This window comes from Chrysemys picta, chromosome 1 (assembly GCF_011386835.1).
Source record: "Chrysemys picta bellii isolate R12L10 chromosome 1, ASM1138683v2, whole genome shotgun sequence".
In the NCBI taxonomy this organism is placed as follows: domain Eukaryota; kingdom Metazoa; phylum Chordata; order Testudines; family Emydidae; genus Chrysemys; species Chrysemys picta.
Window position 1 is genome coordinate 197,548,671 of NC_088791.1, and position 13,916 is coordinate 197,562,586.

At 46.7% G+C, this 13,916-nt stretch overlaps 1 protein-coding gene and 1 long non-coding RNA gene across 3 annotated transcripts in view; both read right to left on the reverse strand.

Annotated features, from left to right (window-relative positions):
* The window catches only part of RIPK4 (receptor interacting serine/threonine kinase 4), a 47,976-nt gene that overhangs the window by 21,320 nt on the left and 12,740 nt on the right, over positions 1–13,916 (reverse strand). The gene's annotated exons all lie outside the window — the stretch shown is intronic.
* Positions 1,877–3,756, reverse strand: LOC135977331 (uncharacterized). Its single transcript, XR_010594769.1, has 2 exons — positions 3,164–3,756; positions 1,877–2,487 (listed from the first exon to the last, which is right to left on the reverse strand). It is a non-coding gene; the product is annotated as an uncharacterized LOC135977331 (long non-coding RNA).

Here is a 13,916-nt window from a genome sequence, read left to right on the forward strand (position 1 = left end):
TGTCACTTCAATCAATTAGAACCAGCAGGTCTGATAAATGCCCAGGGCCAGATCCCAGGCTGATGGAAGTCAGCAAAGGTCTGTTGACTTTAACTGAAAAATACCACAATTTATATGATCCGATGATTTGGTCCTAAGGCCTTGCTACACTTGCAGATGTACAGCTCTGTGAGTTAAACCTGACTTCGTGCAGCTGAGTAGGGAAAGCGCTGCAGTCTGTCCACACTGACAGCTGCACAGCGCATTGTCATGGCCACATTTGCGGCAATTTCAGCACTATTGGGAGCGGTGCATTATGGGCAGCTATCCCACAGAGCACCTTTTCCTATTCTGGTGCTGTGGGGCATGGGTGCGGGGCATTCTGGGTCCTGTCCCAACACCCCGTAATGCATTGCTTCGCATCCCAGAAATCCCTTTGTTTCCGTTCACCTTTGGCGCCATCTTTCAACGGTTTCTGTGCAGCGCAATCTGTCTGCGGGAAATGGAGCCCGAACTGATAAGGCGTATGCTGACTTATCTCGCCAGCACGTCACGTTTGGTTGTTAAACTATTCCTTAAGATCCAAAGTGACAGTGAGAGTGAGGGTGAGGAGTCCGATGATGCTATCGAGCCGCGTAACGCGTACGACACAAAATTCCTTGTGGCATTCACGGACATGCTCAGCACCGTGGAATACTGCTTTAGGGCTCGTGATCCCACCATTCGCTGCTTGTTTCCCATCATCATGGAAGTGTGGGATGACTAGCAGTGGCTGCAGAACTTTCGGATGAGGAAAGCCACTTTCATGGGACTGCGTGAGGAGCTCGACCCCACCCTGCGGCGCAAGGACACGAGATTGAGAGCTGCCCTGCCAGTGGAGAAGCGGGTGGCTATTGCAATCTGGAAGCTGGCAACTCCAGACAGCTACCGGTCGGTTGCAAACCAGTTTGGCGTGGGAAAGTCGACCGTCGGAATCATGTTGATGCAAGTTGGCAAGGCCATTAATCGCATCCTACTCAGAAGAACCGTGACTCTGGGTAACGTGCAGGAAATAGTGGATGGCTTTTCACAAATGGGGTTCCCTAACTGTGGAGGGGCGATAGATGGGACGCACATTCCTATTCTGGCACCATCCCACCTAGGATCCGAGTACGTTAATCGGAAGGGGTATTTCGCTATGGTTTTCCAGGCACTTGTGGATCACCGTGGGCATTTCATTGACATTAACACAGGCTGGCCCGGAAAGGTGCATGACGCACGCATCTTTCGGAACACTTGGCTGTTCAGGAAGATGCAGGCCGGGACTTTTTTCCCAGAGCGGAAGATCACGGTAGGGAATGTTGAAATGCCCATTGTGATCCTTGGAGATCCCGCTTACCCGTTAATGCCGTGGCTCATGAAACCCTACACAGGGAGCCTTGACAGCAGCAAGGAATGGTTCAACTACAGGCTGAGCTGGTGCCGAATGACTGAGGAGTGTGCCTTTGGCCATTTAAAGGCCTGCTGGCGATCTCTGTATGGGAAGCTGGACTTGGCCAAAAACAGCATCCCCACGGTTATATCTGCATGCTGTGCCCTCCATAATATTTGTGAAGGGAAGGGTGAAAGCTTCACTCAGGCATGGACCTCTGAAGTTCAACACCTGGAGGCTGAATTTGCACAGCCAGAGAGCAGGGCTATTACAGGGGCCCAGCGCAGGGCTGCAAGGATTAGGGATGCCTTGAGGGAGCAATTTGAGGCTGAAAACCAGCAGTGATATCTAGTGCCCTGCACGGGAGTGAAGTGCAGTAGTTCCAATCTTTAGGAATCAGTGTTTGCTAAGCAGACAAGCAGACTTGCAGTGCCTGTTTATTTCCTGGGCTAAGGAGTCTTTTACTTTATGCAATAATAAAGAATGTTTTCAAAGCCAAAAAATCCATTTATTGAAAAGAAACAAGGGGTACAATCACAGATTTGCGTATGTCCTGTCTGGTGTGCTGTGCAGTGAGTGCTGCACTTCGGGGCAGCTATACTGCATGGTGATGGAGGTTGAGTGCAGAGAGTAAGGGTCGTAGTTTTCAGGGCTGGGTGGTGAAGATACTGGTGTTGGAGGCAGTGGGTGGCGTGAAGAACAAGGAAGTTGGGGAAAGTGGGCTAGAGGTGACAGTGGGGCACAACGGAAAGAGTTTTGGGACAAGGGCTGTGGGCGGGGGGTGTGTTTGTGGTACTGCTCCTCTTTCTGCATGGCTACCAGCTCCTGGATAGCGTCTGCTTGGCGCTCCAGGATGCTTATGAGCCTATCAGTGTTTTGCTGCCGGTGCGCGGTGCTTTGCCGCCGGTGCGCTGCGTTTTCCTGGCGGATCCTGCTTTCTCTCTCCCTCCAGTTCTGTGCTCTCTCATTCTCTTTAATAGATTGCCGCATCACTTCTTGCAGCATGTCTCCTTTGCTTTTTCGCGGTCTCTTCCTGAGTCTTTGCAGTCTCTGAGCAGGTGATAAGAGGGACGGCTGAGTTCTCAAGGTTGATGCAGCTGTATAGGCAAAATGCAACATTTAACAGAGACAGCATTGTTTATAGCAGACAGAGTAATGATTCCCCCCGCATTTAAGGAGTACAAAACACACAGGGTCTACACAATAGCATAATTTTCCCATCTGAAACAGAGCACACATCCCACGGGAGCCTCAAAATGATGAGTAAGGGGGACCGATTGTTTCAGGGCTGCACTGTCCTCTGGGTTTCTGTGCCTTGGGGAGAGTCAACAGCTTCAGGGGGCACCTACACTGAACACTGTCCCAACATTTTCCACAGGAGTTTGTCCTGGATGATATCTCGCTGCTGAGGGAGACCTGGGAAGCAAGGGAGGGTCTTCTACTGCAATGCGGCTTCCGCCCTGGCCCATATGCAGCTTGCCTGTGTGCAGCAATGGTCCCTCCGCCCCTCGTGGCACAGTGGCGCGGACACGTTAGCCTGGCTGGGACAAGGACCACGGTGGCTCTCCCGATAAACCTGCGCAAGCGCATTGCACACGTTCTGGATGAGACATTCGAGGAGATTACCGAGGCCGATTACTGCGATGTGATAAACCACATCAATGCACTATTCCGCATCTAGGCATGCATGCCTAACCCTCCTCTCCCAAAGAGCCCGCACCGAAAAAATTCCCCTCCCCCCCCAAAAACAAAAAACAAAAAAAACACGCTTACCAGGAACCTGCTCTTTTGTTTGTCCTCCACCAAGTACCGGCCACTGCGACTGGCTACCTTCCTCCTGGCTCGAGAAGAGCTCTTGGCTGCATGGCTCCAGGGATTCTGGGGTGTCTCCATCTGGCCCACCACCATCACGCCCGTTTTCCTCCTCGTCCCCCCGCCCCCCAGCTCTGAAGTTTCCATGGTGGTGCTCGGAGTGGAGGTGGGATTAACCCCAAGTATCGCATCCAACTCTCTGTAGAATCGGCAGGTCGTGGGGGGAGCACCCAAGCGGCTGTTTGTGTCGCGGGCTTTGCGGTAGGCACTCCGCAGCTCTGTCACTTTAATCCTGCACTGCAGGGCGTCCCGGTCATGGCCCCTTTCCATCATGTCCTTTGATACCTTCCCGAAGGTATCGTAATTCCTACAGCTGGAGCGCAGCTGGGACTGTACAGCTTCCTCCCCCCAAACACTGATGAGCTCCAGCAACTCGCCATTGCTCCATGCTGGGGCTCGCTTGGCACGTGGAGGCATGGTCACCTGGAAAGATTCGCTGATAGCACTCCACGCCACGCCGGGCTGAGCAAACAGGAACGGGATTTTTAAAATTCCTGGGGAATGTAAAGGGTCGGTCACATGGTTGGTTACATGAGGCCAGGGCAGTAGAATTTGAACTGATGAACAGAGTGGCTAGAACAGGCATTGTGGGATACTGCCGAATACTTCTGGAGGCCATTCACAGCGCATTGGGCGGCCACACTGGCACGGCAGCGCAATACTCGCTATTCCTCTCGGGGAGGTGTAGTACATGCAGCGCTGCAACTACAGAGATATAGCGCTGCAAATGCCTTGCCAGTGTGGACAGGGAGTGAGTTACAGTGCTGGGAGCGGCTTTACAGCGCTGCAACTCGCAAGTGTAGCCAAGGCCTAAGTGTGTTGCACACCTTATGAAGCTATTATATAGAACCTGACTTTTTAATCACATGATTCAACTACTACTCAGAAAAGCTAAGTGCTGATAGAGCTTATAAAGAAAATCAAAGAAACTTTGCTACTTCTTATGCTCTGATCTGAAGTGCAAGGAATGGAAAGATCCATGGAATTCTGCAGCAAATGCCATAGCTGCCAATGCAACCTTGTAAAATTTGAAAGAGGTATTGAGTTGAGCAAGATCTAGCCCACTACTCTTCTAGAATAGGAATTTAATGATCCTCTTCTGTGCTAGAGGAATTTATTCTGCTAGGAAAAGGACAGTTACACTATGAAACCAGTTTAACAAAATCAAGATGATCTGCTGAACACTTACTGTGCTCCAAGTATTTACCCACTGATTTTATGAATCAACTTCGTAACAAAAAAAATAAGCTAGAAGGTGGTGTTTTACACTGTCCAGCATATCACAGCATAAGGCTGTGTTGAACCAAGCATTCAGCTAAGTGAGCCATGTGACTCTTTGCCCAACGTTCTCAGTGAGCTCTGAGAGGAAGTTTGGGTGTGGGCTCTGGGCTGGGGCAGGGGTGCGCCCTTTACCTTGGGTGGCACAGCTCCCAAAGAGACCAGCACACCCCTCTGGCAGCGGCTCCTAGGTGGGGGTAGCCACAGGACCGGGGGGGGAGGGGGAGGATCTCTGTGCTCTGCTGCCTACAAGCGCCACCCCCACAGCAGTTCCCGTCCAATGAGAGCTGCGGAGTTGGTGCTTGGGGCGGGAGTGATGCAATGCACGGAGAGACCACACACACACACACACACCCACCCAGGGGCCGCAGGGACACATTTCTAGGAACGGCATGGCATAGAGTGAGGAAGGCAGCGTGTGCAGGGAGCCGCCTTAGCCCTGGTGCTGGCTCGTCTCTGCGTGCCCCTTGGGGGGAGGGGACAGCGGGTCTCCGTGCGCAGTTGTGACAGGAGCAGTGTGCCCCCCCACGCCAGGGGTACGCAGAGATGTGCCAGGTAGCCTGCCTGACCCCTGCTGCACCACTGGCTGGGACTCATGGGCAGGTTGTCAGATGATATTTGTCCTGAATTTTGGGGGTCCCCGTCATGGTAAATCCGCCTCTGGACCCAAGCAAGATAAACATTTGCTACAAAATTAAATAACAATGCTTCTTAACACATTTCAGATGCTAGCCATTAACTACAAACTAAGCCTTGAGGCTTTAGCACTTTTCAATTGAAGATCTTAACATTTTATCTTGACGTATTTCTTCACACTCTGGGGCAGGAAAATATTCTATTGGGTCGTTCGTGGGAAATGTATGTGAATCAACATCAGTCATTAAAATTAAAAATGCAGCTGGTAACTCAAAATCCTGTCTAGCAGACGTAACAATCTGGTGTGGTACTGTTGAGTGATGAGTGACTCGCAGTTAGCAGGAAGGACACTAACCTGATAGCCAAGTTTTTGGAATTGGAATCCTATGAGATTTTTTTTTTTTGGGGGGGGTGGGGGGGGAGGAGAAAAGTAGTGTGGGGGTTTTTTTGGTTTTGTTTGAGACGAAGGAAGGAAAAGCCTGAGAATGTGGGGAAGGAACCTCTCCTCTATTATCCATGTTGGCTCTTGTTGCTGCCTTCAGCAATTTTCCTTTGAAATAATTGCCTTTGTAGACAAGCACAGAGGCTGCTCTTTGGCATGCTGGAAGGGAGCTCCCATGAACAGAACCACCAACTCCTTGCCCTCAAGCCACATACATAGCCAGCATAATTCATCAGGCTTGAGCTAGCTTTGGAGTCTATGGTGTAAAATCTGTCTGAACACTCCAAGGTGGTGAGTTAGCAAGAATCATCCAGCAACCACTCAACCATGTAAATAGAGCCACTGAGACATCCACAAATATGGGGGTTTCCTGGTTATGAAGGGGGCTGAAGTTACAGCAAGATTAAAGATTCTGCTTTCCACCTCCTCCCCTACATGAGAGTAACTAACCTCCCTGTATAGTTAGTGCTCAAAATGTTTTTAAAAAGTGATTAGTGGATTTGGGTGCCCAACTTGAGAAGCCCTAAAGGATTTTCAGAGGGTAGGTGCATTTCAGCATTTCCTGAAAATAAAGTGCCTAAAAGGGTCTCTCAGTGCACCCAAAATCATTAGTCAGTTTGAAAATCTTGGGCAGTGTTTATAGTTAGCCCATTAATCCAAACAAGTTCTTTTCAATAACAGCAGTCAAAGATGAGAGATCTTTAACTAGTCCTTCTTCTTATAGTGCAAAATTTGATGGGCATTCAGAATACAATCCTCAGTGTTCTTAAAGTGCTTATCATCTGGATATCCAGGTGCTAATACTACCGCAGAGAAAACACACACACACACACACACACACAGTGAGTGATATAAATTGGGTTTAAAAAATTTAAATCCATCAAGAGTTTTTTTTATACATGCTCTTAGTTATTCAGCTAGACATTCAGTACAAATTGCTGGTGCTGGGGAACACCACCACTGTTAAATGCACCTACGTAAAGAAACAATGTCCTTTCTAATTGATGTTATTTAATACAACGACACAAGACTATTTCCAATGTATTATTACCCCCATCAGCTGCAATATTCTACATCACAACCTGAGATATCAATCATTATCCCACCACAATGATCTTCTCTACTCAGTGTTGTGTGTTGCTTGGTCTCCCCACATGCTGGTCACTAGTGGGGGTAGAATAAGAAATGAGCTTCCATTAAGGATTCTCTCACATAATTCCAGTTAGTATATATTTTATAGTACTGCTCAAAAATATTATTTTTTTAATTCGGTGTTCTGTAACTAGGACCACCCCAGCAGAATGCACTATATCAGAAGATTATACACCTCTACCCCAATAGAACGCGAATTCAGATATAATGTGGTAAAGCACCGCTCCGGGGGCTAGGAGGGGGAGGGCACGCTGCGCACCCCGGTGGATCAAAGCAAGTTCGATATAACACGGTTTCACCTATAACGCAGTAAGATTTTTTGGCTCCCGAGGACAGCGTTATATCAAAGTAGAGGTGTACTAGCAGATGGGCTAGCTTCAGCTAATTAGATAAATATGCATACTGCTTGAAGGTCTACTCTAACAACTTGGATCTTTGGCATACCTAAAAAGCTTGTATCTGATTTGCCTAAAGTTCTTTTTCAAGATATCAATTAGAGATATCAACTCTGCTTTCACTTCATTCTTTGAATTTTATTTTTTTGCAATCCACTCCAAAAGGAATGAGGCTGTGTCAAATGCCTTCTCTATCACAATAGAGACTCTCCCTCAAAACACACAAGAGACAGACCCAGATGTTAATTGACATGTGTCCACAAGGGCTGATCAAAACCAGAAGTGATAGGTAGTGATTTGAAGAAACTTGATAACCCATTGTTCAGTTTTGTAAGTCCCCCTCCCAGTCTTCTTACAAAGACAACTTTGATTATTTCCCTTGTATTGTAGTCAGTATGAAAGCCAGTTGAGAACCTCTATATTGGCATTTATCTCGTTTTGTTATGCTCCAAGGATTGCACTCTGTGAGGAGGAATACAATTTTAACGTTGACCAAGTAATCCTTGCAGTTATGCATTTCCTGAGAGGAATCTAAACAAAGTTAACTATTACTCCAGACATAGATAGTGATCCAGAGGGAAGTCAGAAAGAATCAGGAGTATTAATCTCTGGACAATCTCTTGAGCAAAACAGCTGGAATGCTCTCTGGCAAGGAGAGACCCATCCCATTTACACAGAATTCTACCACACAACTCTCTAGCAAGGAATACAAGTAATACCATCAGAATAAACTGTCACTGGCTGAGCAGTGATCTAGAAGCAGGACAGTTACCTAGCAGCTTTTCAAATCTGGGTTTTACATACTAATCCTTTCAACTGTGTCATGCCACAGTACCCACTTCTGACACGTGCGGCTTCCGCTGCTCATTTCAAGCTTCTCCACCAATTTTCAGCAGCACAATGTTTTGAAGGACACTTAGGGTTGAATATTTGGTATTACTAACCTCTTATTGACTCTCAAAATGGAATGCGGACAAGGTAGATAATACATTTTTTATTGGGCTACCACATATTTGCGGCCAAAAAGATTCCTTCATTCATGTTAATATAGTTCTCAATCCATTCAACACTGGCAGACAAACATTGTTGACCATACTGGCTCACTGTGGCATTGTAACTAACCCCACCCACCCACCGCCGCCGCCAAACTTAGTGGTAGTTAAAGATGGGAGACTGAACCTTTTATAGGCAGTGAGAGAACATCAGCTAGGGCATTTAGGTTCTCTCCAACTCTTCTCAAGGAGTATTACATGAGCATTGAATGTATACCACACATTCAGCAGAGATTGACAGAAAGGAGCTTTTTTCATGAAGCTGACTTTTACATCCAAGCAACAATGTAGCATTCTCTACCAGTAGGATGTTTCTTAGTACTATGAGGATCCCACTGTAGGATGTGGGAGTATGGGGAGGGTTTAACGGAGAAGGTTCCTTTTCCCCCCAGAATCCACCATAAGGAGTCAGATACCAATACGTTCAGTCAAAAGTCCCCTTTCATGACCTTTACGCACACAACCTAGAATGGGAATGAGATATCTTCAATAAACAAGTGCATACAAGAACTTCTGGATTTCTCCCTGCGAGTTTGTTCCCCTTTGCCTCAGATATCCCCATATAAAAGCCATTCTAGGCACAGGGCTAATAAACTTGCTTCGTCTACCACTAATCCTTCAGATTAGCTTGCTTTACTTCTTTCTGGTGCATACCCTCTTTTGATGCTCTTGCTTGGGCTTCCATTGGTCTGCTCCCCTCTTTAGAGAAGAAAGTCAAAATAGGCGGGGAGGGTGGCGGGGAAGGTCTGTATAACTAGATTGCTCAGGGATAGAGATTTTTCTCACCCCTGAGCATAGGGTGACCAGACGGCAAATGTGAAAAATAGGGATGGGGGAGGGGGCGTGATAGAAGCCTATTTAAGAAAAAGACTCAAAAATCGAGACTGTGCCTATAAAAATTGGGACATCTGGTCACCCTACCTGAGCAGCAGTAGTTATACCAGTGGTTCCCAAACTTTTGTATTGGTGACCCCTTTCACACAGCAAGCCTCTAAGTGCAATCCCCCATATAAATTAAAAACACTTTTTTATATATTTAACAGCATTATAAATGCTGGAGGCAAAGTGGGGTTTGAGGTGGAGGCTGACAGCTCGCAACCCCGCCATGTAATAACCTCGTGACCCCCGAGGGGTCCTGACCTAGGGTTACCATATTTTGTGCCTCCAAATGGAGGACACTCCCTGGGGCCCCGGCCCCGCCCATGCCCCCAACTCCGCCCCCTCCCAAAGTCTCCGCCCCCTCCCCTGCTTCCCGCGAACATTTGAGTCGCGGGAAGCCTATAGCAGGTAAGGGGGGTGTGGGGGGAGGAGGCGCGGCCCAGGCGGGCCCCCGGGGGCTCCAGCCTGGGTCGGCTCGGGCCCTGGGGTGCCGGCCCCGGCCGACCACCCCCGGCGGCCCGGCGCACCTCCCGGCCCCCCGGCCCCGCGGGCCCGGCTCCCGGCTCCCAGAACCCGCGGGCCCGGCCCGGCCCGGCGCCCAGCCCGGCCCGGCCCGGCGACCCCGGCCCCCGGCCCTAGACAAAGAGGCCCCGGCCAAGCCCTCCCGATTTTCCCGGACATGCCCGGCTTTGGGGGATTTCCCCCCGGACGGGGATTTGAGCCCCCAAAAGCCGGACATGTCCGGGAAAATCCGGACGTATGGTAACCCTACCTTTCCTCCAGTTTGAGAACCCTTGAGTTATACCAATACAGGGCTGCAGTGTAGACCTGGCCTAAGTGACAACAGATAATTAGCTAAACAGAGGATTACAAGTAAACAATGAGACAGTATTGATCGGCATTATAGACTGTGATCTCAGCACATCAGCAGCCTAGTTAAGTTTTTTTGACAAGTTTTTTTGAAGGCATTGTGGCAAAATGTTGGAAATGCAAACACTGAAGCACTGAGAACCTGAAAGTAAAACTGACTTCATATATTTTCACCTTACAATATGCAAAGAAACAGTGAGGAATAGAAATGAATATCCAATGTAATAATCTAAAAAGATGTTAATACTAATGGCTGAGGTCTTAAGATCTAGCTAGGAAATGCATCAGCTTTGAAAGGCTTAACCAATCAATTCACATGCAACTTTCATTTACAAAACACATTTTTCAAGCTAAGAGCATCCATTTAATTGTTTAACTACTTTGAAATCACTGGATGAAAGAGGTTATCCAATTGCGAAGTATAATATTAAATATGAAGACCAATTTGTTGAAAACTCATTAAGTTAAGAGATTTCCCCATGTCAGACCAGGAGACAATTTTATTTATTGTTTCAGATTCCTTAAATCTGAAATTTGAATACTGCTTCTCTCCAAACTCCTGAGCTCCTGGAGAGAATAAAAGCAGTAGCAGGTTGAGTGAATGAAAAAGTGACAGTCCTTTAGGCTAATCCAATATTGCAAACAAAACAGGTCTAGCAAATTTGCCAATTCTAAGAGTTATTTTCACTTCAATTGAACACAAAATAAAAAAGCCTAAGCAATTGTTTGAGTATACCTAACCAAATTTACCCTTTAAGTTTTTTGGTGTTCTCTTTTATTGAATCATCTGCAACTTTTTGGCCTATTTTAATCTTAATTCTTTTATTCTGACCTAATAATTACCATGTCAGGACACCACTTGGTACGGGAGACCATGGGCTTCCGCCCAAAACAGGGCTACCCACTTCTTGTCGCCTCTCTCCATGCAGAACCTGAGCCCACAGAATCTTCTCTCCCCCTTCCTAAGAATCGCAGAGTGCCATGGAGATGGCTGGCGACCCTTCTCACAAGAGAGGAGAGTGCTCCTTGCACAGAGGGTCCACACCATACACTGATCCTGGGGGCAAATATCTGGCCTAGAACAGTTGTAACACTCCACCTAAGTGCCCTATACCATGTTACACCTAAGCTAGGGCCTTGTCTACAGAAGAACCATTTTTATTGAACAAATTGTTTCCCTAATGAGGGCATGAAACAACCAGAATAAAAGGAAACAAAATGGAGCACAAGAGACAGCTGACCCTATCTGGGAGATGGGGGTCTGTCTTCTTCTATTGCCAAGGAATACACTGTCCTCTTTCCCAGGGGATGTGGCCTCTAACCACACACAGACCCCAATCCTGCAGACTTGTGCATACCAATCCAGTGAAGCAAAGCCACGTTAAACAGATTTAATGCTTAACAGCAGCTCTCAGAAGTGGCTGTAGCTAGCACAGTTTACAGCTATAACAAAACACCACCTGAGGTCCCATCCAGACTGTAAAGTCAACCCTGCAAACTAACCCAGTTACAACATGGTAAATCTGACCTAGTTAAAATATGGCTTGGTCTTGAAGCTGGATGGGAACAGATTCTGCAGTAGCCTCACCCTAATCCTACCCTACCCATGTCACAATCAGGTCCCTCAGCACAATGGGTTTTACCAGGAAAATGGGACAAAAGAAGCTCCACCTCACATCCTGCTCCTTCCTCATTTGCACTTTGAATGGAAAGTGCCAGAGCACTTCCCCTTCAATGCCGCCTTTTGTTGACCTCTTGAGCAGCAGCGGGTGGAGCCCATCAGCAGCACAAGCCAACACATGCCTGATTAAAGGCAGGGCAGAATACTTTGGCAATGGCTCCCAGCTAATAGGCAAAAGCCATACTGAATTGGAGCTAATGCAATATTCTTAGCCTGCCTCACGTGGCAAGGCAGCATAGCCAGTGTCTGAAGAGGCCAGTCCAGCACAGTGCACACAAGACAAAAGCTGTTGGCCTTGTCTCATTTAGGTAGGACAATGGCCACATATACACAGGGAATGTTTAGCAGCTGGGGGTTGTCTTCACTGTGTTTAATCACAGTCTCTACGTACACTGTTTGCACACCAAGCTAGAATATAGGCTCCATTCACATTTGTTGGCCACATTAACTAAGAATTTTTCACTTGACCAGAGCTCAAAGAGCCGGGAAGCGAAGTTTTTAAAAAGTCAGTGTTCTGGCCCATAGCTCTGGCCTAAATTGCTTTTCATTTAAAACCAGTTTACAGTGGCAGAGCAAACTGTGTGATAAATCCAGTCTGGCCACAGCAGCATTGAAATTGTGCTTAAATGCAAGTATGGTTGTTTATCCTGGGTAGCCCGGGTCAAAAATTTAAGCTCTTAGGGGAAATAATGAGTCAGATAGGGTCTTGCTAATTCCTCGTATGTTTCACTACTATGTTACATACTGCACCTGCAAAGTCATTGCTGTGGGTGAGAGCATAACTTATAATTTTTATATACAGGAGAATAAGAGTCCTTGATACTTATTATAATAAGCCTGATGCCTATACCAAAGGAATTCTGTAAGAGCTATGGCAGTCAGCCTCAAGCCGAGGGGGGACAGCTCTCAGCCCTACTGAAATTGCTCTAGATTTTTTTAAAGATCCAACCTGCGTCCCTTCTTCTGAAGTCAAAGTGATTGACTTCTCCCCATGGGAGTTTCCCCTCCCCCCCACCCAAGACCAGGGCGGGATCTTTAACATGCAAAGAGTTAGTATGCAAGCATTCCACAAGGACCCCCACTTTCCTAGTCACATGTTTTTAAATACCTTCACAAAAAAAGGGAGAGACAGTTGAAGCATCTCAGAGATAGAGGGGAGGAAGCAACGATAAGAAGCCTGCTCTGGATGTTGAAGAGTTAGACCAGTGGTTCTTAACCAAGGGTACACATACCCCGAGGGTATGCAGAGATCTTCCAGGGGGTACATCAACTCATCTAGATATTTGCCTAGTTTACAATGGGCTACATGAAAAGCACTAACTAAGTCAGTACAAACAAATGTAATACAGACAAAAGGAGAAAGTAAGCAATTTGTCAGGAATAGTGTGCTGTGACACTTTTGTATTTTTATGTCTGATTTTGTAAACAAGGGGTTTTTAAGTGAGGTGAAACTTGGGGGGACACAAGACAAATCAGACTCCTGAAAGGGGCACAGTGGTCTGGAAATGTTGAGAGCCACTGAGTTAGAGCATCTAAAAGGCTGAGCCACAAGAGTGGACATTACCAGTCGAGATCAGTCAGTTTCCCTGTTCTACAATATCTATTGTTTCAAAAATACTGGTACTCATCCCACAAGCACACTCGAACCTTGCAAGTTAGCAATAGTGACCAAGAGACCAACTAAGCATTACTAAATAGCAATGTTGCCATCTCATGATTTTATTTGCATCTCATGATTTGTTTCTTCTTAAAGTCCTAGCTCAGTGGCTCTCAAACTTTTGTACTGGTGACCCGTTTCACATAGCAAGTCTCTGAGTGACCCCCCCCCTATAAATTAAAAACATATTTAACATCATTATAAATGCTGGAGGCATATGAAGTGAGCACTATATACTTTGTATTCTGTGTTGTAATTGAAATCAATATTTGAAAATGTAGAAAACATCCAAAAATATTTAAATAAATGGTATTCTATTAACAGTGCAATTAATCGTGTGATTAATCACATTTAATTTTTTTAATTGCTTGACAGCCCTAGTGATTATAGGAGAATCCCCACTTCATTTAAAAAAAGTTTTGAATCCATCGTTATGAATAGCTTGAGTGACATGACATGAATTTAAGGGCTCCATGACCAAAACAAAGCACACCTTTATCTCCCCCTTCTCCCCCCCTCATGACTTTTAAGCTAATCACATGATATTTTGGTGTCTGACTCAGGATTTCTGTATGCACTACAGCTGTAGCTGTGTCAGTCCCAGGATATTAG